This window comes from Lissotriton helveticus, chromosome 8 (assembly GCF_964261635.1).
Source record: "Lissotriton helveticus chromosome 8, aLisHel1.1, whole genome shotgun sequence".
Taxonomy (NCBI): domain Eukaryota; kingdom Metazoa; phylum Chordata; class Amphibia; order Caudata; family Salamandridae; genus Lissotriton; species Lissotriton helveticus.
Window position 1 is genome coordinate 1,543,105,412 of NC_136069.1, and position 27,183 is coordinate 1,543,132,594.

The 27,183-nt window shown below is 42.8% G+C and overlaps 28 non-coding genes across 28 annotated transcripts; all 28 read right to left on the reverse strand.

The window, feature by feature from the left end:
• Positions 1-1,072: 1,072 nt before the first annotated feature.
• TRNAL-AAG (transfer RNA leucine (anticodon AAG)) lies at positions 1,073-1,155 on the reverse strand. Its single transcript has one exon. It is a non-coding gene; the product is annotated as a tRNA-Leu (tRNA).
• A 904-nt stretch (positions 1,156-2,059) lies between these two features.
• TRNAL-UAG (transfer RNA leucine (anticodon UAG)) lies at positions 2,060-2,142 on the reverse strand. Its single transcript has one exon. It is a non-coding gene; the product is annotated as a tRNA-Leu (tRNA).
• A 1,026-nt stretch (positions 2,143-3,168) lies between these two features.
• Positions 3,169-3,251, reverse strand: TRNAL-AAG (transfer RNA leucine (anticodon AAG)). The gene has a single exon. It is a non-coding gene; the product is annotated as a tRNA-Leu (tRNA).
• A 904-nt stretch (positions 3,252-4,155) lies between these two features.
• TRNAL-UAG (transfer RNA leucine (anticodon UAG)) lies at positions 4,156-4,238 on the reverse strand. Its single transcript has one exon. It is a non-coding gene; the product is annotated as a tRNA-Leu (tRNA).
• A 1,027-nt stretch (positions 4,239-5,265) lies between these two features.
• TRNAL-AAG (transfer RNA leucine (anticodon AAG)) lies at positions 5,266-5,348 on the reverse strand. Its single transcript has one exon. It is a non-coding gene; the product is annotated as a tRNA-Leu (tRNA).
• Positions 5,349-5,537: 189 nt separating this feature from the next.
• TRNAL-CAG (transfer RNA leucine (anticodon CAG)) lies at positions 5,538-5,620 on the reverse strand. The gene has a single exon. It is a non-coding gene; the product is annotated as a tRNA-Leu (tRNA).
• A 631-nt stretch (positions 5,621-6,251) lies between these two features.
• On the reverse strand, positions 6,252-6,334 carry TRNAL-UAG (transfer RNA leucine (anticodon UAG)). The gene has a single exon. It is a non-coding gene; the product is annotated as a tRNA-Leu (tRNA).
• A 1,026-nt stretch (positions 6,335-7,360) lies between these two features.
• TRNAL-AAG (transfer RNA leucine (anticodon AAG)) lies at positions 7,361-7,443 on the reverse strand. The gene has a single exon. It is a non-coding gene; the product is annotated as a tRNA-Leu (tRNA).
• Positions 7,444-8,347: 904 nt separating this feature from the next.
• TRNAL-UAG (transfer RNA leucine (anticodon UAG)) lies at positions 8,348-8,430 on the reverse strand. The gene has a single exon. It is a non-coding gene; the product is annotated as a tRNA-Leu (tRNA).
• Positions 8,431-9,456: 1,026 nt separating this feature from the next.
• Positions 9,457-9,539, reverse strand: TRNAL-AAG (transfer RNA leucine (anticodon AAG)). Its single transcript has one exon. It is a non-coding gene; the product is annotated as a tRNA-Leu (tRNA).
• Positions 9,540-9,728: 189 nt separating this feature from the next.
• TRNAL-CAG (transfer RNA leucine (anticodon CAG)) lies at positions 9,729-9,811 on the reverse strand. The gene has a single exon. It is a non-coding gene; the product is annotated as a tRNA-Leu (tRNA).
• A 631-nt stretch (positions 9,812-10,442) lies between these two features.
• TRNAL-UAG (transfer RNA leucine (anticodon UAG)) lies at positions 10,443-10,525 on the reverse strand. The gene has a single exon. It is a non-coding gene; the product is annotated as a tRNA-Leu (tRNA).
• A 1,026-nt stretch (positions 10,526-11,551) lies between these two features.
• Positions 11,552-11,634, reverse strand: TRNAL-AAG (transfer RNA leucine (anticodon AAG)). Its single transcript has one exon. It is a non-coding gene; the product is annotated as a tRNA-Leu (tRNA).
• Positions 11,635-11,823: 189 nt separating this feature from the next.
• Positions 11,824-11,906, reverse strand: TRNAL-CAG (transfer RNA leucine (anticodon CAG)). Its single transcript has one exon. It is a non-coding gene; the product is annotated as a tRNA-Leu (tRNA).
• A 2,013-nt stretch (positions 11,907-13,919) lies between these two features.
• Positions 13,920-14,002, reverse strand: TRNAL-CAG (transfer RNA leucine (anticodon CAG)). Its single transcript has one exon. It is a non-coding gene; the product is annotated as a tRNA-Leu (tRNA).
• Positions 14,003-14,634: 632 nt separating this feature from the next.
• On the reverse strand, positions 14,635-14,717 carry TRNAL-UAG (transfer RNA leucine (anticodon UAG)). Its single transcript has one exon. It is a non-coding gene; the product is annotated as a tRNA-Leu (tRNA).
• A 1,026-nt stretch (positions 14,718-15,743) lies between these two features.
• TRNAL-AAG (transfer RNA leucine (anticodon AAG)) lies at positions 15,744-15,826 on the reverse strand. The gene has a single exon. It is a non-coding gene; the product is annotated as a tRNA-Leu (tRNA).
• Positions 15,827-18,825: 2,999 nt separating this feature from the next.
• TRNAL-UAG (transfer RNA leucine (anticodon UAG)) lies at positions 18,826-18,908 on the reverse strand. The gene has a single exon. It is a non-coding gene; the product is annotated as a tRNA-Leu (tRNA).
• Positions 18,909-19,934: 1,026 nt separating this feature from the next.
• TRNAL-AAG (transfer RNA leucine (anticodon AAG)) lies at positions 19,935-20,017 on the reverse strand. Its single transcript has one exon. It is a non-coding gene; the product is annotated as a tRNA-Leu (tRNA).
• A 189-nt stretch (positions 20,018-20,206) lies between these two features.
• On the reverse strand, positions 20,207-20,289 carry TRNAL-CAG (transfer RNA leucine (anticodon CAG)). The gene has a single exon. It is a non-coding gene; the product is annotated as a tRNA-Leu (tRNA).
• Positions 20,290-20,921: 632 nt separating this feature from the next.
• On the reverse strand, positions 20,922-21,004 carry TRNAL-UAG (transfer RNA leucine (anticodon UAG)). The gene has a single exon. It is a non-coding gene; the product is annotated as a tRNA-Leu (tRNA).
• Positions 21,005-22,574: 1,570 nt separating this feature from the next.
• Positions 22,575-22,657, reverse strand: TRNAL-CAG (transfer RNA leucine (anticodon CAG)). The gene has a single exon. It is a non-coding gene; the product is annotated as a tRNA-Leu (tRNA).
• Positions 22,658-23,289: 632 nt separating this feature from the next.
• TRNAL-UAG (transfer RNA leucine (anticodon UAG)) lies at positions 23,290-23,372 on the reverse strand. Its single transcript has one exon. It is a non-coding gene; the product is annotated as a tRNA-Leu (tRNA).
• Positions 23,373-24,398: 1,026 nt separating this feature from the next.
• On the reverse strand, positions 24,399-24,481 carry TRNAL-AAG (transfer RNA leucine (anticodon AAG)). Its single transcript has one exon. It is a non-coding gene; the product is annotated as a tRNA-Leu (tRNA).
• Positions 24,482-24,670: 189 nt separating this feature from the next.
• Positions 24,671-24,753, reverse strand: TRNAL-CAG (transfer RNA leucine (anticodon CAG)). Its single transcript has one exon. It is a non-coding gene; the product is annotated as a tRNA-Leu (tRNA).
• Positions 24,754-25,385: 632 nt separating this feature from the next.
• TRNAL-UAG (transfer RNA leucine (anticodon UAG)) lies at positions 25,386-25,468 on the reverse strand. The gene has a single exon. It is a non-coding gene; the product is annotated as a tRNA-Leu (tRNA).
• Positions 25,469-26,494: 1,026 nt separating this feature from the next.
• On the reverse strand, positions 26,495-26,577 carry TRNAL-AAG (transfer RNA leucine (anticodon AAG)). Its single transcript has one exon. It is a non-coding gene; the product is annotated as a tRNA-Leu (tRNA).
• A 189-nt stretch (positions 26,578-26,766) lies between these two features.
• Positions 26,767-26,849, reverse strand: TRNAL-CAG (transfer RNA leucine (anticodon CAG)). The gene has a single exon. It is a non-coding gene; the product is annotated as a tRNA-Leu (tRNA).
• Between the last annotated feature and the right edge of the window lie 334 nt (positions 26,850-27,183).

Genomic DNA, 27,183 nt, shown 5'->3' on the forward strand with positions numbered 1-27,183 from the left:
CAGTCTAGCTGTGGCAACGGTGAAACGTTTGTCTCCCCAATTAGCCCTTCTTGTGCGAGGGACTGTTAGCAGATGGGCAGAAGATGAACGCAATGTTCTTTGCTGTTCAGGTGGCTGAAAGGCTTGTTTTAGAAATCGGGGGCCTTGGTTATGAATGGCTTTGTACGCTATGCACAAGGCCTTAAATTTGATGCGGCTCCTTACCGGCAACCGGCTTTTAGAATAACTTATACCTCTCACCAGCTATTTAGGGTTCTGTATCCTACTCACAAAATTACCTTGCCTGCGACCTCTCTCTTTATACACAAACAACTACTGCTCAGGAAGTAGGAAGGCAGAAGGTGGGGCAGTTTATGCAAATTTATGCTGTCAATGTGCCTTGCAGATTCATGCAGAATTTCTAGATCCTTGCTGGAAACAAGAGAGCAGGCCTTGTTTCAGATCAACTGTCCCTAGCAAGGAACGTCTGAGCACATCCATTCTTTTGCTCTCTAGCCCCTGGCTTGGGACTCACCCTCACTGGCTGAGGAGTGAAGTTCTGCATACCAACGTTGCATAGAAGGTATGTTTGTGATTGGTTTGAGATGGGTGGGAGGTCAAGAGCAGGGAAAAGCAAGTCACCTTCACTTCTAGTCTCCTCTTCTATGCCTACCTGCCGTTCACTCACTCTGTCTTTGTTTCATTCTCTCCTTCCTCAACACCCCATCTCACTCACTGGCTCTATCATTTGTGCTCTTTCCCCTTGCTCTTCATTTCATAGTGGAAACATCTCTTGAATGGATCATTAGAAAATGAGGTTACATAAAATTAAAAATCTACTTATTGGAAACCAAAAATATCACAAGACTGAATGTAAGCCATTTCTTCAATAAAAGGGATTTTTTAGGCACCCCCCAAAAAACACATAAAATACCACTAGTGCTAGAGGAATATTATAAGAGCTTGAAGACAGAATTGGGCAAATTCATTTGCAGTTGAAACTGAAGTTTGGTACTTATTCAGATATTATATGCACTGCCAATTTTTAGCTGAGATTCTGAAGGAACGCAGAGACAAAATGGACTTAAAGTTTTGTCAGAAGTGGGATTCGAACCCACGCCTCCAGGAGAGACTGCGGCCTTAACGCAGCGCCTTAGACCACTCGGCCATCCTGACCACATGTTGCTTGTCCATCTACATAGTGAGAAAGATAGTGTGAACAAAAAAAACACACATCTTAGGCCGTAAGTGGCTATAGCAAGAAAAAAACTCACTGCACTTTTCCAAAAAGACAACCATATAAGCCCATGTGAGGGAAATGATCTGATTTTCTCCCTCAAGAAAAAAGAAGATTAAACACAGGTTTGTCAGAAGTGGGATTAGAACCCACGCCTCCAGAAGAGACTGCGACCTGACCGCAGCGCCTTAGACCACTCGGCCATCCTGACTTGCGTTTGCAGCACCTTCCACAAGCCAGACAGCCATGCAAGTGGGGTACCGAAAAGGCATGCCCTCAATTTATTTATCCCATTATAAGCATTTCCAACAGATCTTTGAACAATCCATACAGAGCAGTACCTATGAAGAACTCTTTAGACCTTTAATGAGTACAAAGAGAAAGTGCTATTCACCAGCCACTTGAACGGCCCAAAGCTGCTTTGAAATTGAGTCAATAGCCACATCTTGGCTGACTAAAGCAAATTCAACAAGGGAGCTCAATGTCACAACATAGGGTGGAATTCGCAAATCTAAGCAGCCCCTGATCACTGCCCTGAGGAAATTGCTGTAAGTGTGCTGGAGTCCAGCTGTCTACCAGGTGCTTGGCATTCTTCCAAATTTGTATGGCCTGTCTGGCCAGGGAATACAAGAGAATGACTCTTCTAGATGAGCTCTTACATGGGTCATAAGCTCATTTGGTAAGGATTGCACTTTATCAGCAAGACTTTGTACAACAGAAATATATGAGAAACCCAAGCTCTCTTGACTAGACGAGGACAGAATAACGTCCCAGGTGAAGACGAACAGAAGCAACTTCCATCAGATGTTATCCTGATGAAGAAGATTATATCTCCAAAAGTCATTTCAGAAGTGGGATTTGAACCCATGCCTCCAGAGGAGACTGCGGCCTAAACACAGCGCCTTAGACCACTCGGCCATCCTGACAGTGAAGAGTCCTAAGAAATGTATAAAAGTCACTCAGAAATTTCTGCGTCCATGCAAGCTTGAAATAATTTCAACCTTCAAACACAAGGTGCAACTTTTTGCACAGGACAATAAACACAGAAGATCACATATGAAAGCATTTCATTTCACAGGTGTACTGTTTTTATGCTTTTAGAATAACTTATACCTCTCACCAGCTTTTTAGGGTTCTGTATCCTACTCACAAAATTACCTTGCCTGCGACCTTTCTCTCTATACACAAACAACTACTGCTCAGGAAGTAGGAAGGCAGAAGGTGGGGCAGTTTATGCAAATTTATGCTGTCAATGTGCCTTGCACATTCATGCAGAATTTCTAGATCCTTGCTGGAAACAAGAGAGCAGGCCTTGTTTCAGATCAACTGTCCCTAGCAAGGAACGTCTGAGCACATCCATTCTTTTGCTCTCTAGCCCCTGGCTTGGGACTCACCCTCACTGGCTGAGGAGTGAAGTTCTGCATACCAACGTTGCATAGAAGGTATGTTTGTGATTGGTTTGAGATGGGTGGGAGGTCAAGAGCAGGGAAAAGCAAGTCACTTTCACTTCTAGTCTCCTCTTCTATGCCTACCTGCCGTTCACTCACTCTGTCTTTGTTTCATTCTCTCCTTCCTCAACAGCCCATCTCACTCACTCGCTCTATCATTTGTGCTCTTTACCCTTGCTCTTCATTTCATAGTGGAAACATCTCTTGAATGGATCATTAGAAAATGAGGTTACATAAAATTAAAAATCTACTTATTGGAAACCAAAAATATCACAAGACTGAATGTAAGCCATTTCTTCAATAAAAGGGATTTTTTAGGCACCCCCCAAAAAACACATAAAACACCACTAGTGCTAGAAGAATAATATAAGAGCTTGAAGACAGAATTGGGCAAATTCATTTGCAGTTGAAACTGAAGTTTGGTACTTATTCAGATATTTTATGCACTGCCAATTTTTAGCTGAGATTCTGAAGGAACGCAGAGACAAAATGGACTTAAAGTTTTGTCAGAAGTGGGATTCGAACCCACGCCTCCAGGAGAGACTGCGGCCTTAACACAGCCCCTTAGACCACTCGGCCATCCTGACCACATGTTGCTTGTTCATCTACATAGTGAGAAAGATAGTGTGAACAAAAAAAACACACATCTTAGGCCATAAGTGGCTATAGAAAGAAAAAAACTCACTGCACTTTTCCAAAAAGACAACCATATAAGCCCATGTGAGGGAAATGATCTGATTTTCTCCCTCAAGAAAAAAGAAGATTAAACACAGGTTTGTCAGAAGTGGGATTTGAACCCACGCCTCCAGAAGAGACTGCGACCTGAATGCAGCGCCTTAGACCACTCGGCCATCTTGACTTGCATTTCCAGCACCTTCCACAAGCCAGACAGCCATGCAAGTTTGGTACCAAAAAGGCATGCCCTCAATTTATTTATCCCATTATAAGCATTTCCAACAGATCTTTGAACAATCCATACAGAGCAGTACCTATGAAGAACTCTTTAGACCTTTAAAGCGTACAAAGAGAAAGTGCTATTCACCAGCCACTTGAACGGCCCAAAGCTGCTTTGAAATTGAGTCAACAGCCACATCTTGGCTGACTAAAGCAAATTAAACAAGGGAGCTCAATGTCACAACATAGGGTGGAATACGCAAATCTAAGCAGCCCCTGATCACAGCCCTGAGGACATTGCTGTAAGTGTGCTGGAGTACAGCTGTCTACCAGGTGCTTGGCATTCTTCCAAATTTGCATGGCCTGTCTGGCCAGGGAATACAAGAGCATGACTCTTCTAGATGAGCTCTTACATGGGCCCTAAGCTCATTTGGTAAGGATTGCACTTTATCAGCAAGACTTTGTACAACAGAAATATATGAGAAACCCAAGCTCTCTTGACTAGACGAGGACGGAATAACGTCCCAGGTGAAGACGAACAGATGCAACTTCCATCAGATGTTATCCTGATGAAGAAGATTATATCTCCAAAAGTCATTTCAGAAGTGGGATTCGAACCCACGCCTCCAGAGGAGACTGCAGCCTAAACACAGCGCCTTAGACCACTCGGCCATCCTGACAGTGAAGAATCCTAAGAAATGTATAAAAGTCACTCATAAATTTCTGCGTCCATGCAAGCTTGAAATAATTTCAACCTTCAAACACAAGGTGCAACTTTTTGCACAGGACAATAAACACAGAAGATCACATATGAAAGCATTTCATTTCACAGGTGTACTGTTTTTATGCTTTTAGAATAACTTATACCTCTCACCAGCTATTTAGGGTTCTGTATCCTACTCACAAAATTATCTTGCCTGCGACCTCTCTCTTTATACACAAACAACTACTGCTCAGGAAGTAGGAAGGCAGAAGGTGGGGCAGTTTATGCAAATTTATGCTGTCAATGTGCCTTGCACATTCATGCAGAATTTCTAGATCCTTGCTGGAAACAAGAGAGCAGGCCTTGTTTCAGATCAACTGTCCCTAGCAAGGAACGTCTGAGCACATCCATTCTTTTGCTCTCTAGCCCCTGGCTTGGGACTCACCCTCACTGGCTGAGGAGTGAAGTTCTGCATACCAACGTTGCATAGAAGGTATGTTTGTGATTGGTTTGAGATGGGTGGGAGGTCAAGAGCAGGGAAAAGCAAGTCACTTTCACTTCTAGTCTCCTCTTCTATGCCTACCTGCTGTTCACTCACTCTGTCTTTGTTTCATTCTCTCCTTCCTCAACACCCCATCTCACTCACTGGCTCTATCATTTGTGCTCTTTCCCCTTGCTCTTCATTTCATAGTGGAAACATCTCTTGAATGGATCATTAGAAAATGAGGTTACATAAAATTAAAAATCTACTTATTGGAAACCAAAAATATCACAAGACTGAATATTAGCCATTTCTTCAATAAAAGGGAGTTTTTTAGGCACCCCCCAAAAAACAGATAAAACACCACTAGTGCTAGAAGAATATTATACGAGCTTGAAGACAGAATTGGGCAAATTCATTTGCAGTTGAAACTGAAGTTTGGTACTTATTCAGATATTATATGCACTGCCAATTTTTTGCTGAGATTCTGAAGGAACGCAGAGACAAAATGGACTTAAAGTTTTGTCAGAAGTGGGATTTGAACCCACACCTCCAGGAGAGACTGCGGCCTTAACGCAGCGCCTTAGACCACTCGGCCATCCTGACCACATGTTGCTTGTCCATCTACATAGTGAGAAAGATAGTGTGAACAAAAAAAACACACATCTTAGGCCATAAGTGGCTATAGCAAGAAAAAAACTCACTGCACTTTTCCAAAAAGACAACCATATAAGCCCATGTGAGGGAAATGATCTGATTTTCTCCCTCAAGAAAAAAGAAGATTAAACACAGGTTTGTCAGAAGTGGGATTTGAACCCACGCCTCCAGAAGAGACTGCGACCTGAACGCAGCGCCTTAGACCACTCGGCCATCCTGACTTGCATTTGCAGCACCTTCCACAAGCCAGACAGCCATGCAAGTTTGGTACCGAAAAGGCATGCCCTCAATTTATTTATCCCATTATAAGCATTTCCAACAGATCTTTGACAATCCATACAGAGCAGTACCTATGAAGAACTCTTTAGACCTTTAAAGCGTACAAAGAGAAAGTGCTATTCACCAGCCACTTGAACGGCCCAAAGCTGCTTTGAAATTGAGTCAACAGCCACATCTTGGCTGACTAAAGCAAATTCAACAAGGGAGCTCAATGTCACAACATAGGGTGGAATACGCAAATCTAAGCAGCCCCTGATCACAGCCCTGAGGACATTGCTGTAAGTGTGCTGGAGTACAGCTGTCTACCAGGTGCTTGGCATTCTTCCAAATTTGCATGGCCTGTCTGGCCAGGGAATACAAGAGCATGACTCTTCTAGATGAGCTCTTACATGGGTCCTAAGCTCATTTGGTAAGGATTGCACTTTATCAGCAAGAGTTTGTACAACAGAAATATATGAGAAACCCAAGCTCTCTTGACTAGACGAGGACGGAATAACGTCCCAGGTGAAGACGAACAGATGCAACTTCCATCAGATGTTATCCTGATGAAGAAGATTATATCTCCAAAAGTCATGTCAGAAGTGGGATTCGAACCCACGCCTCCAGAGGAGACTGCGGCCTAAACACAGCGCCTTAGACCACTCGGCCATCCTGACAGTGGAGAGTCCTAAGAAATGTATAAAAGTCACTCAGAAATTTCTGCGTCCATGCAAGCTTGAAATAATTTCAACCTTCAAACACAAGGTGCAACTTTTTGCACAGGACAATAAACACAGAAGATCACATATGAAAGCATTTCATTTCACAGGTGTACTGTTTTTATGCTTTTAGAATAACTTATACCTCTCACCAGCTATTTAGGGTTCTGTATCCTACTCACAAAATTACCTTGCCTGCGACCTCTCTCTTTATACACAAACAACTACTGCTCAGGAAGTAGGAAGGCAGAAGGTGGGGCAGTTTATGCAAATTTATGCTGTCAATGTGCCTTGCAGATTCATGCAGAATTTCTAGATCCTTGCTGGAAACAAGAGAGCAGGCCTTGTTTCAGATCAACTGTCCCTAGCAAGGAACGTCTGAGCACATCCATTCTTTTTCTCTCTAGCCCCTGGCTTGGGACTCACCCTCACTGGCTGAGGAGTGAAGTTCTGCATACCAACGTTGCATAGAAGGTATGTTTGTGATTGGTTTGAGATGGGTGGGAGGTCAAGAGCAGGGAAAAGCAAGTCACCTTCACTTCTAGTCTCCTCTTCTATGCCTACCTGCCGTTCACTCACTCTGTCTTTGTTTCATTCTCTCCTTCCTCAACACCCCATCTCACTCACTGGCTCTATCATTTGTGCTCTTTCCCCTTGCTCTTCATTTCATAGTGGAAACACATCTTGAATGGATCATTAGAAAATGAGGTTACATAAAATTAAAAATCTACTTATTGGAAACCAAAAATATCACAAGACTGAATGTAAGCCATTTCTTCAATAAAAGGGATTTTTTAGGCACCCCCCAAAAAACACATAAAATACCACTAGTGCTAGAGGAATATTATAAGAGCTTGAAGACAGAATTGGGCAAATTCATTTGCAGTTGAAACTGAAGTTTGGTACTTATTCAGATATTATATGCACTGCCAATTTTTAGCTGAGATTCTGAAGGAACGCAGAGACAAAATGGACTTAAAGTTTTGTCAGAAGTGGGATTCGAACCCACGCCTCCAGGAGAGACTGCGGCCTTAACGCAGCGCCTTAGACCACTCGGCCATCCTGACCACATGTTGCTTGTCCATCTACATAGTGAGAAAGATAGTGTGAACAAAAAAAACACACATCTTAGGCCGTAAGTGGCTATAGCAAGAAAAAAACTCACTGCACTTTTCCAAAAAGACAACCATATAAGCCCATGTGAGGGAAATGATCTGATTTTCTCCCTCAAGAAAAAAGAAGATTAAACACAGGTTTGTCAGAAGTGGGATTAGAACCCACGCCTCCAGAAGAGACTGTGACCTGAACGCAGCGCCTTAGACCACTCGGCCATCCTGACTTGCATTTGCAGCACCTTCCACAAGCCAGACAGCCATGCAAGTGGGGTACCGAAAAGGCATGCCCTCAATTTATTTATCCCATTATAAGCATTTCCAACAGATCTTTGAACAATCCATACAGAGCAGTACCTATGAAGAACTCTTTAGACCTTTAATGAGTACAAAGAGAAAGTGCTATTCGCCAGCCACTTGAACGGCCCAAAGCTGCTTTGAAATTGAGTCAATAGCCACATCTTGGCTGACTAAAGCAAATTCAACAAGGGATCTCAATGTCACAACATAGGGTGGAATTCGCAAATCTAAGCAGCCCCTGATCACTGCCCTGAGGAAATTGCTGTAAGTGTGCTGGAGTCCAGCTGTCTACCAGGTGCTTGGCATTCTTCCAAATTTGTATGGCCTGTCTGGCCAGGGAATACAACAGAATGACTCTTCTAGATGAGCTCTTACATGGGTCATAAGCTCATTTGGTAAGGATTGCACTTTATCAGCAAGACTTTGTACAACAGAAATATATGAGAAACCCAAGCTCTCTTGACTAGACGAGGACAGAATAACGTCCCAGGTGAAGACGAACAGAAGCAACTTCCATCAGATGTTAACCTGATGAAGAAGATTATATCTCCAAAAGTCATTTCAGAAGTGGGATTCGAACCCACGCCTCCAGAGGAGACTGCGGCCTAAACACAGCGCCTTAGACCACTCAGCCATCCTGACTGTGAAGAGTCCTAAGAAATGTATAAAAGTCACTCAGAAATTTCTGCGTCCATGCAAGCTTGAAATAATTTCGACCTTCAAACACAAGGTGCAACTTTTTGCACAGGACAATAAACACAGAAGATCACATATGAAAGCATTTCATTTCACAGGTGTACTGTTTTTATGCTTTTAGAATAACTTATACCTCTCACCAGCTATTTAGGGTTCTGTATCCTACTCACAAAATTACCTTGCCTGCGACCTTTCTCTCTATACACAAACAACTACTGCTCAGGAAGTAGGAAGGCAGAAGGTGGGGCAGTTTATGCAAATTTATGCTGTCAATGTGCCTTGCAGATTCATGCAGAATTTCTAGATCCTTGCTGGAAACAAGAGAGCAGGCCTTGTTTCAGATCAACTGTCCCTAGCAAGGAACGTCTGAGCACATCCATTCTTTTGCTCTCTAGCCCCTGGCTTGGGACTCACCCTCACTGGCTGAGGAGTGAAGTTCTGCATACCAACGTTGCATAGAAGGTATGTTTGTGATTGGTTTGAGATGGGTGGGAGGTCAAGAGCAGGGAAAAGCAAGTCACTTTCACTTCTAGTCTCCTCTTCTATGCCTACCTGCCGTTCACTCACTCTGTCTTTGTTTCATTCTCTCCTTCCTCAACACCCCATCTCACTCACTGGCTCTATCATTTGTGCTCTTTCCCCTTGCTCTTCATTTCATAGTGGAAACATCTCTTGAATGGATCATTAGAAAATGAGGTTACATAAAATTAAAAATCTACTTATTGGAAACCAAAAATATCACAAGACTGAATATTAGCCATTTCTTCAATAAAAGGGATTTTTTAGGCACCCCCCAAAAAACAAATAAAACACCACTAGTGCTAGAAGAATATTATACGAGCTTGAAGACAGAATTGGGCAAATTCATTTGCAGTTGAAACTGAAGTTTGGTACTTATTCAGATATTATATGCACTGCCAATTTTTTGCTGAGATTCTGAAGGAACGCAGAGACAAAATGGACTTAAAGTTTTGTCAGAAGTGGGATTCGAACCCACACCTCCAGGAGAGACTGCGGCCTTAACGCAGCGCCTTAGACCACTCGGCCATCCTGACCACATGTTGCTTGTCCATCTACATAGTGAGAAAGATAGTGTGAACAAAAAAAACACACATCTTAGGCCATAAGTGGCTATAGCAAGAAAAAAACTCACTGCACTTTTCCAAAAAGACAACCATATAAGCCCATGTGAGGGAAATGATCTGATTTTCTCCCTCAAGAAAAAAGATGATTAAACCCAGGTTTGTCAGAAGTGGGATTTGAACCCACGCCTCCAGAAGAGACTGCGACCTGAACGCAGCGCCTTAGACCACTCGGCCATCCTGACTTGCATTTGCGGCACCTTCCACAAGCCAGACAGCCATGCAAGTTTGGTACCGAAAAGGCATGCCCTCAATTTATTTATCCCATTATAAGCATTTCCAACAGATCTTTGACAATCCATACAGAGCAGTACCTATGAAGAACTCTTTAGACCTTTAAAGCGTACAAAGAGAAAGTGCTATTCACCAGCCACTTGAACGGCCCAAAGCTGCTTTGAAATTGAGTCAACAGCCACATCTTGGCTGACTAAAGCAAATTCAACAAGGGAGCTCAATGTCACAACATAGGGTGGAATACGCAAATCTAAGCAGCCCCTGATCACAGCCCTGAGGACATTGCTGTAAGTGTGCTGGAGTACAGCTGTCTACCAGGTGCTTGGCATTCTTCCAAATTTGCATGGCCTGTCTGGCCAGGGAATACAAGAGCATGACTCTTCTAGATGAGCTCTTACATGGGTCCTAAGCTCATTTGGTAAGGATTGCACTTTATCAGCAAGAGTTTGTACAACAGAAATATATGAGAAACCCAAGCTCTCTTGACTAGACGAGGACGGAATAACGTCCCAGGTGAAGACGAACAGATGCAACTTCCATCAGATGTTATCCTGATGAAGAAGATTATATCTCCAAAAGTCATGTCAGAAGTGGGATTCGAACCCACGCCTCCAGAGGAGACTGTGGCCTAAACACAGCGCCTTAGACCACTCGGCCATCCTGACAGTGGAGAGTCCTAAGAAATGTATAAAAGTCACTCAGAAATTTCTGCTTCCATGCAAGCTTGAAATAATTTCAACCTTCAAACACAAGGTGCAACTTTTTGCACAGGACAATAAACACAGAAGATCACATATGAAAGCATTTCATTTCACAGGTGTACTGTTTTTATGCTTTTAGAATAACTTATACCTCTCACCAGCTATTTAGGGTTCTGTATCCTACTCACAAAATTACCTTGCCTGCGACCTCTCTCTTTATACACAAACAACTACTGCTCAGGAAGTAGGAAGGCAGAAGGTGGGGCAGTTTATGCAAATTTATGCTGTCAATGTGCCTTGCAGATTCATGCAGAATTTCTAGATCCTTGCTGGAAACAAGAGAGCAGGCCTTGTTTCAGATCAACTGTCCCTAGCAAGGAACGTCTGAGCACATCCATTCTTTTGCTCTCTAGCCCCTGGCTTGGGACTCACCCTCACTGGCTGAGGAGTGAAGTTCTGCATACCAACGTTGCATAGAAGGTATGTTTGTGATTGGTTTGAGATGGGTGGGAGGTCAAGAGCAGGGAAAAGCAAGTCACCTTCACTTCTAGTCTCCTCTTCTATGCCTAACTGCCGTTCACTCACTCTGTCTTTGTTTCATTCTCTCCTTCCTCAACACCCCATCTCACTCACTGGCTCTATCATTTGTGCTCTTTCCCCTTGCTCTTCATTTCATAGTGGAAACATCTCTTGAATGGATCATTAGAAAATGAGGTTACATAAAATTAAAAATCTACTTATTGGAAACCAAAAATATCACAAGACTGAATGTAAGCCATTTCTTCAATAAAAGGGATTTTTTAGGCACCCCCCAAAAAACACATAAAATACCACTAGTGCTAGAGGAATATTATAAGAGCTTGAAGACAGAATTGGGCAAATTCATTTGCAGTTGAAACTGAAGTTTGGTACTTATTCAGATATTATATGCACTGCCAATTTTTAGCTGAGATTCTGAAGGAACGCAGAGACAAAATGGACTTAAAGTTTTGTCAGAAGTGGGATTCGAACCCACGCCTCCAGGAGAGACTGCGGCCTTAACGCAGCGCCTTAGACCACTCGGCCATCCTGACCACATGTTGCTTGTCCATCTACATAGTGAGAAAGATAGTGTGAACAAAAAAAACACACATCTTAGGCCGTAAGTGGCTATAGCAAGAAAAAAACTCACTGCACTTTTCCAAAAAGACAACCATATAAGCCCATGTGAGGGAAATGATCTGATTTTCTCCCTCAAGAAAAAAGAAGATTAAACACAGGTTTGTCAGAAGTGGGATTAGAACCCACGCCTCCAGAAGAGACTGCGACCTGAACGCAGCGCCTTAGACCACTCGGCCATCCTGACTTGCATTTGCAGTACCTTCCACAAGCCAGACAGCCATGCAAGTGGGGTACCGAAAAGGCATGCCCTCAATTTATTTATCCCATTATAAGCATTTCCAACAGATCTTTGAACAATCCATACAGAGCAGTACCTATGAAGAACTCTTTAGACCTTTAATGAGTACAAAGAGAAAGTGCTATTCACCAGCCACTTGAACGGCCCAAAGCTGCTTTGAAATTGAGTCAATAGCCACATCTTGGCTGACTAAAGCAAATTCAACAAGGGATCTCAATGTCACAACATAGGGTGGAATTCGCAAATCTAAGCAGCCCCTGATCACTGCCCTGAGGAAATTGCTGTAAGTGTGCTGGAGTCCAGCTGTCTACCTTGTGCTTGGCATTCTTCCAAATTTGTATGGCCTGTCTGGCCAGGGAATACAAGAGAATGACTCTTCTAGATGAGCTCTTACATGGGTCATAAGCTCATTTGGTAAGGATTGCACTTTATCAGCAAGACTTTGTACAACAGAAATATATGAGAAACCCAAGCTCTCTTGACTAGACGAGGACAGAATAACGTCCCAGGTGAAGACGAACAGAAGCAACTTCCATCAGATGTTATCCTGATGAAGAAGATTATATCTCCAAAAGTCATTTCAGAAGTGGGATTCGAACCCAAGCCTCCAGAGAAGACTGCGGCCTAAACACAGCGCCTTAGACCACTCGGCCATCCTGCCAGTGAAGAGTCCTAAGAAATGTATAAAAGTCACTCAGAAATTTCTGCGTCCATGCAAGCTTGAAATAATTTCAACCTTCAAACACAAGGTGCAACTTTTTGCACAGGACAATAAACACAGAAGATCACATATGAAAGCATTTCATTTCACAGGTGTACTGTTTTTATGCTTTTAGAATAACTTATACCTCTCACCAGCTATTTAGGGTTCTGTATCCTACTCACAAAATTACCTTGCCTGCGACCTTTCTCTCTATACACAAACAACTACTGCTCAGGAAGTAGGAAGGCAGAAGGTGGGGCAGTTTATGCAAATTTATGCTGTCAATGTGCCTTGCACATTCATGCAGAATTTCTAGATCCTTGCTGGAAACAAGAGAGCAGGCCTTGTTTCAGATCAACTGTCCCTAGCAAGGAACGTCTGAGCACATCCATTCTTTTGCTCTCTAGCCCCTGGCTTGGGACTCACCCTCACTGGCTGAGGAGTGAAGTTCTGCATACCAACGTTGCATAGAAGGTATGTTTGTGATTGGTTTGAGATGGGTGGGAGGTCAAGAGCAGGGAAAAGCAAGTCACTTTCACTTCTAGTCTCCTCTTCTATGCCTACCTGCCGTTCACTCACTCTGTCTTTGTTTCATTTTCTCCTTCCTCAACACCCCATCTCACTCACTCGCTCTATCATTTTTGCTCTTTCCCCTTGCTCTTCATTTCATAGTGGAAACATCTCTTGAATGGATCATTAGAAAATGTGGTTACATAAAATTAAAAATCTACTTATTGGAAACCAAAAATATCACAAGACTGAATGTAAGCCATTTCTTCAATAAAAGGGATTTTTTAGGCACCCCCCAAAAAACACATAAAACACCACTAGTGCTAGAAGAATATTATAAGAGCTTGAAGACAGAATTGGGCAAATTCATTTGCAGTTGAAACTGAAGTTTGGTACTTATTCAGATATTTTATGCACTGCCAATTTTTAGCTGAGATTCTGAAGGAACGCAGAGACAAAATGGACTTAAAGTTTTGTCAGAAGTGGGATTCGAACCCATGCCTCCAGGAGAGACTGCGGCCTTAACGCAGCGGCTTAGACCACTCGGCCATCCTGACCACATGTTGCTTGTCCATCTACATAGTGAGAAAGATAGTGTGAACAAAAAAAACACACATCTTAGGCCATAAGTGGCTATAGCAAGAAAAAAACTCACTGCACTTTTCCAAAAAGACAACCATATAAGCCCATGTGAGGGAAATGATCTGATTTTCTCCCTCAAGAAAAAAGAAGATTAAACACAGGTTTGTCAGAAGTAGGATTTGAACCCACGCCTCCAGAAGAGACTGCGACCTGAACGCAGCGCCTTAGACCACTGGGCCATCCTGACTTGCATTTGCAGCACCTTCCACAAGCCAGACAGCCATGCAAGTTTGGTACCGAAAAGGCATGCCCTCAATTTATTTATCCCATTATAAGCATTTCCAACAGATCTTTGAACAATCCATACAGAGAAGTACCTATGAAGAACTCTTTAGACCTTTAAAGCGTACAAAGAGAAAGTGCTATTCACCAGCCACTTGAACGGCCCAAAGCTGCTTTGAAATTGAGTCAACAGCCACATCTTGGCTGACTAAAGCAAATTCAACAAGGGAGCTCAATGTCACAACATAGGGTGGAATACGCAAATCTAAGCAGCCCCTGATCACAGCCCTGAGGACATTGCTGTAAGTGTGCTGGAGTACAGCTGTCTACCAGGTGCTTGGCATTCTTCCAAATTTGCATGGCCTGTCTGGCAAGGGAATACAAGAGCATGACTCTTCTAGATGAGCTCTTACATGGGTCCTAAGCTCATTTGGTAAGGATTGCACTTTATCAGCAAGACTTTGTACAACAGAAATATATGAGAAACCCAAGCTCTCTTGACTAGACGAGGACGGAATAACGTCCCAGGTGAAGACGAACAGATGCAACTTCCATCAGATGTTATCCTGATGAAGAAGATTATATCTCCAAAAGTCATTTCAGAAGTGGGATTCGAACCCACGCCTCCAGAGGAGACTGCAGCCTAAACACAGCGCCTTAGACCACTCGGCCATCCTGACAGTGAAGAGTCCTAAGAAATGTATAAAAGTCACTCATAAATTTCTGCGTCCATGCAAGCTTGAAATAATTTCAACCTTCAAACACAAGGTGCAACTTTTTGCACAGGACAATATACACAGAAGATCACATATAAAAGCATTTCATTTCACAGGTGTACTGTTTTTATGCTTTTAGAATAACTTATAACTCTCACCAGCTATTTAGGGTTCTGTATCCTACTCACAAAATTATCTTGCCTGCGACCTCTCTCTTTATACACAAACAACTACTGCTCAGGAAGTAGGAAGGCAGAAGGTGGGGCAGTTTATGCAAATTTATGCTGTCAATGTGCCTTGCAGATTCATGCAGAATTTCTAGATCCTTGCTGGAAACAAGAGAGCAGGCCTTGTTTCAGATCAACTGTCCCTAGCAAGGAACGTCTGAGCACATCCATTCTTTTGCTCTCTAGCCCCTGGCTTGGGACTCACCCTCACTGGCTGAGGAGTGAAGTTCTGCATACCAACGTTGCATAGAAGGTATGTTTGTGATTGGTTTGAGATGGGTGTGAGGTCAAGAGCAGGGAAAAGCAAGTCACCTTCACTTCTAGTCTCCTCTTCTATGCCTACCTGCCGTTCTCTCACTCTGTCTTTGTTTCATTCTCTCCTTCCTCAACACCCCATCTCACTCACTGGCTCTATCATTTGTGCTCTTTCCCCTTGTTCTTCATTTCATAGTGGAAACATCTCTTGAATGGATCATTAGAAAATGAGGTTACATAAAATTAAAAATCTACTTATTGGAAACCAAAAATATCACAAAACTGAATGTAAGCCATTTCTTCAATAAAAGGGATTTTTTAGGCACCCCCCAAAAAACACATAAAACACCACTAGTGCTAGAAGAATATTATACGAGCTTGAGGACAGAATTGGGCAAATTCATTTGCAGTTGAAACTGAAGTTTGGTACTTATTCAGATATTATATGCACTGCCAATTTTTAGCTGAGATTCTGAAGGAACGCAGAGACAAAATGGACTTAAAGTTTTGTCAGAAGTGGGATTCGAACCCACGCCTCCAGGAGAGACTGCGGCCTTAACGCAGCGCCTTAGACCACTCGGCCATCATGACCACATGCTGCTTGTTCATCTACATAGTGAGAAAGATATTGTGAACAAAAAAAACACACATCTTAGGCCATGAGTGGCTATAGCAAGAAAAAAACTCACTGCAGTTTTCCAAAAAGACAACCATATAAGCCCATGTGAGGGAAATGATCTGATTTTCTCCCTCAAGAAAAAAGAAGATTAAACACAGGTTTGTCAGAAGTGGGATTTGAACCCACGCCTCCAGAAGAGACTGTGACCTGACTGCAGCGCCTTAGACCACTCGGCCATACTGACTTGCGTTTGCAGCACCTTCCACAAGCCAGACAGCCATGCAAGTGGGGTACCGAAAAGGCATGCCCTCAATTTATTTATCCCATTATAAGCATTTCCAACAGATCTTTGAACAATCCATACAGAGCAGTACCTATGAAGAACTCTTTAGACCTTTAATGAGTACAAAGAGAAAGTGCTATTCACCAGCCACTTGAACGGCCCAAAGCTGCTTTGAAATTGAGTCAATAGCCACATCTTGGCTGACTAAAGCAAATTCAACAAGGGATCTCAATGTCACAACATAGGGTGGAATTCGCAAATCTAAGCAGCCCCTGATCACTGCCCTGAGGAAATTGCTGTAAGTGTGCTGGAGTCCAGCTGTCTACCAGGTGCTTGGCATTCTTCCAAATTTGTATGGCCTGTCTGGCCAGGGAATACAAGAGAATGACTCTTCTAGATGAGCTCTTACATGGGTCATAAGCTCATTTGGTAAGGATTGCACTTTATCAGCAAGACTTTGTACAAGAGAAATATATGAGAAACCCAAGCTCTCTTGACTAGACGAGGACAGAATAACGTCCCAGGTGAAGACGAACAGAAGCAACTTCCATCAGATGTTATCCTGGTGAAGAAGATTATATCTCCAAAAGTCATTTCAGAAGTGGGATTCGAACCCATGCCTCCAGAGGAGATTGCGGCCTAAACACAGCGCCTTAGACCACTCGGCCATCCTGACAGTGAAGAGTCCTAAGAAATGTATAAAAGTCACTCAGAAATTTCTGCGTCCATGCAAGCTTGAAATAATTTCAACCTTCAAACACAAGGTGCAACTTTTTGCACAGGACAATAAACACAGAAGATCACATATGAAAGCATTTCATTTCACAGGTGTACTGTTTTTATGCTTTTAGAATAACTTATACCTCTCACCAGCTTTTTAGGGTTCTGTATCCTACTCACAAAATTACCTTGCCTGCGACCTTTCTCTCTATACACAAACAACTACTGCTCAGGAAGTAGGAAGGCAGAAGGTGGGGCAGTTTATGCAAATTTATGCTGTCAATGTGCCTTGCACATTCATGCAGAATTTCTAGATCCTTGCTGGAAACAAGAGAGCAGGCCTTGTTTCAGATCAACTGTCCCTAGCAAGGAACGTCTGAGCACATCCATTCTTTTGCTCTCTAGCCCCTGGCTTGGGACTCACCCTCACTGGCTGAGGAGTGAAGTTCTGCATACCAACGTTGCATAGAAGGTATGTTTGTGATTGGTTTGAGATGGGTGGGAGGTCAAGAGCAGGGAAAAGCAAGTCACTTTCACTTCTAGTCTCCTCTTCTATGCCTACCTGCCGTTCACTCACTCTGTCTTTGTTTCATTCTCTCCTTCCTCAACAGCCCATCTCACTCACTCGCTCTATCATTTGTGCTCTTTCCCCTTGCTCTTCATTTCATAGTGGAAACATCTCTTGAATGGATCATTAGAAAATGAGGTTACATAAAATTAAAAATCTACTTATTGGAAACCAAAAATATCACAAGACTGAATGTAAGCCATTTCTTCAATAAAAGGGATTTTTAGGCACCCCCCAAAAAACACATAAAACACCACTAGTGCTAGAAGAATATTATACGAGCTTGAAGACAGAATTGGGCAAATTCATTTGCAGTTGAAACTGAAGTTTGGTACTTATTCAGATATTATATGCACTGCCAATTTTTAGCTGAGATTCTGAAGGAACGCAGAGACAAAATGGACTTAAAGTTTTGTCAGAAATGGGATTCGAACCCTCGCCTCCAGGAGAGACTGCGGCCTTAACGCAGCGCCTTAGACCACTCGGCCATCCTGACCACATGTTGGTTGTTCTTCTACATAGTGAGGAAGATAGTGTGAACAACAAAAACACACATCTTAGGCCATGAGTGGCTATAGCAAGAAAAAAACTCACTGCACTTTTCCAAAAAGACAACCATATAAGCCCATGTGAGGGAAATGATCTGATTTTCTGACTCAAGAAAAAAGAAGATTAAACACAGGTTTGTCAGAAGTGGGATTTGAACCCACGCCTCCAGAAGAGACTGCTACCTGAACGCAGCGTCTTAGACCACTCGGCCATCCTGACTTGCATTTGCAGCACCTTCCACAAGCCAGACAGCCATGCAAGTGGGGTACCGAAAAGGCATGCCCTCAATTTATTTATCCCATTATAAGCATTTCCAACAGATCTTTGAACAATCCATACAGAGCAGTACCTATGAAGAACTCTTTAGACCTTTAATGAGTACAAAGAGAAAGTGCTATTCACCAGCCACTTGAACGGCCCAAAGCTGCTTTGAAATTGAGTCAATAGCCACATCTTGGCTGACTAAAGCAAATTCAACAAGGGATCTCAATGTCACAACATAGGGTGGAATTCGCAAATCTAAGCAGCCCCTGATCACTGCCCTGAGGAAATTGCTGTAAGTGTGCTGGAGTCCAGCTGTCTACCAGGTGCTTGGCATTCTTCCAAATTTGTATGGCCTGTCTGGCCAGGGAATACAAGAGAATGACTCTTCTAGATGAGCTCTTACATGGGTCATAAGCTCATTTGGTAAGGATTGCACTTTATCAGCAAGACTTTGTACAACAGAAATATATGAGAAACCCAAGCTCTCTTGACTAGACGAGGACAGAATAACGTCCCAGGTGAAGACGAACAGAAGCAACTTCCATCAGATGTTATCCTGATGAAGAAGATTATATCTCCAAAAGTCATTTCAGAAGTGGGATTCGAACCCACGCCTCCAGAGGAGACTGTGGCCTAAACACAGCGCCTTAGACCACTCGGCCATCCTGACAGTGAAGAGTCCTAAGAAATGTATAAAAGTCACTCAGAAATTTCTGCGTCCATGCAAGCTTGAAATAATTTCAACCTTCAAACACAAGGTGCAACTTTTTGCACAGGACAATAAACACAGAAGATCACATATGAAAGCATTTCATTTCACAGGTATACTGTTTTTATGCTTTTAGAATAACTTATACCTCTCACCAGCTATTTAGGGTTCTGTATCCTACTCACAAAATTACCTTGCCTGCGACCTTTCTCTCTATACACAAACAACTACTGCTCAGGAAGTAGGAAGGCAGAAGGTGGGGCAGTTTATGCAAATTTATGCTGTCAATGTGCCTTGCACATTCATGCAGAATTTCTAGATCCTTGCTGGAAACAAGAGAGCAGGCCTTGTTTCAGATCAACTGTCCCTAGCAAGGAACGTCCGAGCACATCCATTCTTTTGCTCTCTAGCCCCTGGCTTGGGACTCACCCTCACTGGCTGAGGAGTGAAGTTCTGCATACCAACGTTGCATAGAAGGTATGTTTGTGATTGGTTTGAGATGGGTGGGAGGTCAAGAGCAGGGAAAAGCAAGTCACCTTCACTTCTAGTCTCCTCTTCTATGCCTACCTGCCGTTCACTCACTCTGTCTTTGTTTCATTCTCTCCTTCCTCAACACCCCATCTCACTCACTGGCTCTATCATTTGTGCTCTTTCCCCTTGCTCTTCATTTCATAGTGGAAACATCTCTTGAATGGATCATTAGAAAATGAGGTTACATAAAATTAAAAATCTACTTATTGGAAACCAAAAATATCACAAGACTGAATGTAAGCCATTTCTTCAATAAAAGGGATTTTTTAGGCACCCCCCAAAAAACACATAAAACACCACTAGTGCTAGAAGAATATTATACGAGCTTGAAGACAGAATTGGGCAAATTCATTTGCAGTTGAAACTGAAGTTTGGTACTTATTCAGATATTATATGCACTGCCAATTTTTGGCTGAGATTCTGAAGGAACGCAGAGACAAAATGGACTTAAAGTTTTGTCAGAAGTGGGATTCGAACCCACGCCTCCAGGAGAGACTGCGGCCTTAACGCAGCGCCTTAGACCACTCGGCCATCATGACCACATGTTGCTTGTTCATCAACATAGTGAGAAAGATAGTATGAACAAAAAAAACACACATCTTAGGCCATGAGTGGCTATAGCAAGAAAAAAACTCACTGCACTTTTCCAAAAAGACAACCATATAAGCCCATGTGAGGGAAATGATCTGATTTTCTCCCTCAAAAAAAAAGAAGATTAAACACAGGTTTGTCAGAAGTGGGATTTGAACCCACGCCTCCAGAAGAGACTGCGACCTGAACGCAGCGCCTTAGACCACTCGGCCATCCTGACTTGCATTTGCAGTACCTTCCACAAGCCAGACAGCCATGCAAGTGGGGTACCGAAAAGGCATGCCCTCAATTTATTTATCCCATTATAAGCATTTCCAACAGATCTTTGAACAATCCATACAGAGCAGTACCTATGAAGAACTCTTTAGACCTTTAATGAGTACAAAGAGAAAGTGCTATTCACCAGCCACTTGAACGGCCCAAAGCTGCTTTGAAATTGAGTCAATAGCCACATCTTGGCTGACTAAAGCAAATTCAACAAGGGATCTCAATGTCACAACATAGGGTGGAATTCGCAAATCTAAGCAGCCCCTGATCACTGCCCTGAGGAAATTGCTGTAAGTGTGCTGGAGTCCAGCTGTCTACCTTGTGCTTGGCATTCTTCCAAATTTGTATGGCCTGTCTGGCCAGGGAATACAAGAGAATGACTCTTCTAGATGAGCTCTTACATGGGTCATAAGCTCATTTGGTAAGGATTGCACTTTATCAGCAAGACTTTGTACAACAGAAATATATGAGAAACCCAAGCTCTCTTGACTAGACGAGGACAGAATAACGTCCCAGGTGAAGACGAACAGAAGCAACTTCCATCAGATGTTATCCTGATGAAGAAGATTATATCTCCAAAAGTCATTTCAGAAGTGGGATTCGAACCCACGCCTCCAGAGAAGACTGCGGCCTAAACACAGCGCCTTAGACCACTCGGCCATCCTGACAGTGAAGAGTCCTAAGAAATGTATAAAAGTCACTCAGAAATTTCTGCGTCCATGCAAGCTTGAAATAATTTCAACCTTCAAACACAAGGTGCAACTTTTTGCACAGGACAATAAACACAGAAGATCACATATGAAAGCATTTCATTTCACAGGTGTACTGTTTTTATGCTTTTAGAATAACTTATACCTCTCACCAGCTATTTAGGGTTCTGTATCCTACTCACAAAATTACCTTGCCTGCGACCTTTCTCTCTATACACAAACAACTACTGCTCAGGAAGTAGGAAGGCAGAAGGTGGGGCAGTTTATGCAAATTTATGCTGTCAATGTGCCTTGCACATTCATGCAGAATTTCTAGATCCTTGCTGGAAACAAGAGAGCAGGCCTTGTTTCAGATCAACTGTCCCTAGCAAGGAACGTCTGAGCACATCCATTCTTTTGCTCTCTAGCCCCTGGCTTGGGACTCACCCTCACTGGCTGAGGAGTGAAGTTCTGCATACCAACGTTGCATAGAAGGTATGTTTGTGATTGGTTTGAGATGGGTGGGAGGTCAAGAGCAGGGAAAAGCAAGTCACTTTCACTTCTAGTCTCCTCTTCTATGCCTACCTGCCGTTCACTCACTCTGTCTTTGTTTCATTTTCTCCTTCCTCAACACCCCATCTCACTCACTCGCTCTATCATTTTTGCTCTTTCCCCTTGCTCTTCATTTCATAGTGGAAACATCTCTTGAATGGATCATTAGAAAATGTGGTTACATAAAATTAAAAATCTACTTATTGGAAACCAAAAATATCACAAGACTGAATGTAAGCCATTTCTTCAATAAAAGGGATTTTTTAGGCACCCCCCAAAAAACACATAAAACACCACTAGTGCTAGAAGAATATTATAAGAGCTTGAAGACAGAATTGGGCAAATTAATTTGCAGTTGAAACTGAAGTTTGGTACTTATTCAGATATTTTATGCACTGCCAATTTTTAGCTGAGATTCTGAAGGAACGCAGAGACAAAATGGACTTAAAGTTTTGTCAGAAGTGGGATTCGAACCCATGCCTCCAGGAGAGACTGCGGCCTTAATGCAGCGGCTTAGACCACTCGGCCATCCTGACCACATGTTGCTTGTCCATCTACATAGTGAGAAAGATAGTGTGAACAAAAAAAACACACATCTTAGGCCATAAGTGGCTATAGCAAGAAAAAAACTCACTGCACTTTTCCAAAAAGACAACCATATAAGCCCATGTGAGGGAAATGATCTGATTTTCTCCCTCAAGAAAAAAGAAGATTAAACACAGGTTTGTCAGAAGTGGGATTTAAACCCACGCCTCCAGGAGAGACTGTGGCCTTAACGCAGCGCCTTAGACAACTCGGCCATCCTGACCACATGTTACTTGTCCATCTACATAGTGAGAAAGATAGTGTGAACAAAAAAAACACACATCTTAGGCCATAAGTGGCTATAGCAAGAAAAAAACTCACTGCACTTTTCCAAAAAGACAACCATATAAGCCCATGTGAGGGAAATGATCTGATTTTCTCCCTCAAGAAAAAAGAAGATTAAACACAGGTTTGTCAGAAGTGGGATTTGAACCCACGCCTCCAGAAGAGACTGCGACCTGAATGCAGCGCCTTAGACCACTCGGCCATCCTGACTTGCATTTGCAGCACCTTCCACAAGCCACACAGCCATGCAAGTTTGGTACCGAAAAGGCATGCCCTCAATTTATTTATCCCATTATAAGCATTTCCAACAGATCTTTGAACAATCCATACAGAGCAGTACCTATGAAGAACTCTTTAGACCTTTAAAGCGTACAAAGAGAAAGTGCTATTCACCAGCCACTTGAACGGCCCAAAGCTGCTTTGAAATTGAGTCAACAGCCACATCTTGGCTGACTAAAGCAAATTCAACAAGGGAGCTCAATGTCACAACATAGGGTGGAATACGCAAATCTAAGCAGCCCCTGATCACAGCCCTGAGGACATTGCTGTAAGTGTGCTGGAGTACAGCTGTCTACCAGGTGCTTGGCATTCTTCCAAATTTGCATGGCCTGTCTGGCAAGGGAATACAAGAGCATGACTCTTCTAGATGAGCTCTTACATGGGTCCTAAGCTCATTTGGTAAGGATTGCACTTTATCAGCAAGACTTTGTACAACAGAAATATATGAGAAACCCAAGCTCTCTTGACTAGACGAGGACGGAATAACGTCCCAGGTGAAGACGAACAGATGCAACTTCCATCAGATGTTATCCTGATGAAGAAGATTATATCTCCAAAAGTCATTTCAGAAGTGGGATTCGAACCCACGCCTCCAGAGGAGACTGCAGCCTAAACACAGCGCCTTAGACCACTCGGCCATCCTGACAGTGAAGAGTCCTAAGAAATGTATAAAAGTCACTCAGAAATTTCTGCGTCCATGCAAGCTTGAAATAATTTCAACCTTCAAACACAAGGTGCAACTTTTTGCACAGGACAATATACACAGAAGATCATATATGAAAGCATTTCATTTCACAGGTGTACTGTTTTTATGCTTTTAGAATAACTTATAACTCTCACCAGCTATTTAGGGTTCTGTATCCTACTCACAAAATTATCTTGCCTGCGACCTCTCTCTTTATACACAAACAACTACTGCTCAGGAAGTAGGAAGGCAGAAGGTGGGGCAGTTTATGCAAATTTATGCTGTCAATGTGCCTTGCAGATTCATGCAGAATTTCTAGATCCTTGCTGGAAACAAGAGAGCAGGCCTTGTTTCAGATCAACTGTCCCTAGCAAGGAACGTCTGAGCACATCCATTCTTTTGCTCTCTAGCCCCTGGCTTGGGACTCACCCTCACTGGCTGAGGAGTGAAGTTCTGCATACCAACGTTGCATAGAAGGTATGTTTGTGATTGGTTTGAGATGGGTGTGAGGTCAAGAGCAGGGAAAAGCAAGTCACCTTCACTTCTAGTCTCCTCTTCTATGCCTACCTGCCGTTCTCTCACTCTGTCTTTGTTTCATTCTCTCCTTCCTCAACACCCCATCTCACTCACTGGCTCTATCATTTGTGCTCTTTCCCCTTGCTCTTCATTTCATAGTGGAAACATCTCTTGAATGGATCATTAGAAAATGAGGTTACATAAAATTAAAAATCTACTTATTGGAAACCAAAAATATCACAAAACTGAATGTAAGCCATTTCTTCAATAAAAGGGATTTTTTAGGCACCCCCCAAAAAACACATAAAACACCACTAGTGCTAGAAGAATATTATACGAGCTTGAGTACAGAATTGGGCAAATTCATTTGCAGTTGAAACTGAAGTTTGGTACTTATTCAGATATTATATGCACTGCCAATTTTTAGCTGAGATTCTGAAGGAACGCAGAGACAAAATGGACTTAAAGTTTTGTCAGAAGTGGGATTTGAACCCACGCCTCCAGGGGAGACTGTGGCCTTAACGCAGCGCCTTAGACCACTCGGCCATCATGACCACATGTTGCTTGTTCATCTACATAGTGAGAAAGATAGTGTGAACAAAAAAAACACACATCTTAGGCCATGAGTGGCTATAGCAAGAAAAAAACTCACTGCAGTTTTCCAAAAAGACAACCATATAAGCCCATGTGAGGGAAATGATCTGATTTTCTCCCTCAAGAAAAAAGAAGATTAAACACAGGTTTGTCAGAAGTGGGATTTGAACCCACGCCTCCAGAAGAGACTGCGACCTGACCGCAGCGCCTTAGACCACTCGGCCATCCTGACTTGCGTTTGCAGCACCTTCCACAAGCCAGACAGCCATGCAAGTGGGGTACCGAAAAGGCATGCCCTCAATTTATTTATCCCATTATAAGCATTTCCAACAGATCTTTGAACAATCCATACAGAGCAGTACCTATGAAGAACTCTTTAGACCTTTAATGAGTACAAAGAGAAAGTGCTATTCACCAGCCACTTGAACGGCCCAAAGCTGCTTTGAAATTGAGTCAATAGCCACATCTTGGCTGACTAAAGCAAATTCAACAAGGGATCTCAATGTCACAACATAGGGTGGAATTCGCAAATCTAAGCAGCCCCTGATCACTGCCCTGAGGAAATTGCTGTAAGTGTGCTGGAGTCCAGCTGTCTACCAGGTGCTTGGCATTCTTCCAAATTTGTATGGCCTGTCTGGCCAGGGAATACAAGAGAATGACTCTTCTAGATGAGCTCTTACATGGGTCATAAGCTCATTTGGTAAGGATTGCACTTTATCAGCAAGACTTTGTACAACAGAAATATATGAGAAACCCAAGCTCTCTTGACTAGACGAGGACGGAATAACGTCCCAGGTGAAGACGAACAGATGCAACTTCCATCAGATGTTATCCTGATGAAGAAGATTATATCTCCAAAAGTCATTTCAGAAGTGGGATTCGAACCCACGCCTCCAGAGGAGACTGCAGCCTAAACACAGCGCCTTAGACCACTCGGCCATCCTGACAGTGAAGAGTCCTAAGAAATGTATAAAAGTCACTCAGAAATTTCTGCGTCCATGCAAGCTTGAAATAATTTCAACCTTCAAACACAAGGTGCAACTTTTTGCACAGGACAATATACACAGAAGATCACATATGAAAGCATTTCATTTCACAGGTGTACTGTTTTTATGCTTTTAGAATAACTTATAACTCTCACCAGCTATTTAGGGTTCTGTATCCTACTCACAAAATTATCTTGCCTGCGACCTCTCTCTTTATACACAAACAACTACTGCTCAGGAAGTAGGAAGGCAGAAGGTGGGGCAGTTTATGCAAATTTATGCTGTCAATGTGCCTTGCAGATTCATGCAGAATTTCTAGATCCTTGCTGGAAACAAGAGAGCAGGCCTTGTTTCAGATCAACTGTCCCTAGCAAGGAACGTCTGAGCACATCCATTCTTTTGCTCTCTAGCCCCAGGCTTGGGACTCACCCTCACTGGCTGAGGAGTGAAGTTCTGCATACCAACGTTGCATAGAAGGTATGTTTGTGATTGGTTTGAGATGGGTGTGAGGTCAAGAGCAGGGAAAAGCAAGTCACCTTCACTTCTAGTCTCCTCTTCTATGCCTACCTGCCGTTCTCTCACTCTGTCTTTGTTTCATTCTCTCCTTCCTCAACACCCCATCTCACTCACTGGCTCTATCATTTGTGCTCTTTCCCCTTGCTCTTCATTTCATAGTGGAAACATCTCTTGAATGGATCATTAGAAAATGAGGTTACATAAAATTAAAAATCTACTTATTGGAAACCAAAAATATCACAAAACTGAATGTAAGCCATTTCTTCAATAAAAGGGATTTTTTAGGCACCCCCCAAAAAACACATAAAACACCACTAGTGCTAGAAGAATATTATACGAGCTTGAGTACAGAATTGGGCAAATTCATTTGCAGTTGAAACTGAAGTTTGGTACTTATTCAGATATTATATGCACTGCCAATTTTTAGCTGAGATTCTGAAGGAACGCAGAGACAAAATGGACTTAAAGTTTTGTCAGAAGTGGGATTTGAACCCACGCCTCCAGGGGAGACTGTGGCCTTAACGCAGCGCCTTAGACCACTCGGCCATCATGACCACATGTTGCTTGTTCATCTACATAGTGAGAAAGATAGTGTGAACAAAAAAAACACACATCTTAGGCCATGAGTGGCTATAGCAAGAAAAAAACTCACTGCAGTTTTCCAAAAAGACAACCATATAAGCCCATGTGAGGGAAATGATCTGATTTTCTCCCTCAAGAAAAAAGAAGATTAAACACAGGTTTGTCAGAAGTGGGATTTGAACCCACGCCTCCAGAAGAGACTGCGACCTGACCGCAGCGCCTTAGACCACTCGGCCATCCTGACTTGCGTTTGCAGCACCTTCCACAAGCCAGACAGCCATGCAAGTGGGGTACCGAAAAGGCATGCCCTCAATTTATTTATCCCATTATAAGCATTTCCAACAGATCTTTGAACAATCCATACAGAGCAGTACCTATGAAGAACTCTTTAGACCTTTAATGAGTACAAAGAGAAAGTGCTATTCACCAGCCACTTGAACGGCCCAAAGCTGCTTTGAAATTGAGTCAATAGCCACATCTTGGCTGACTAAAGCAAATTCAACAAGGGATCTCAATGTCACAACATAGGGTGGAATTCGCAAATCTAAGCAGCCCCTGATCACTGCCCTGAGGAAATT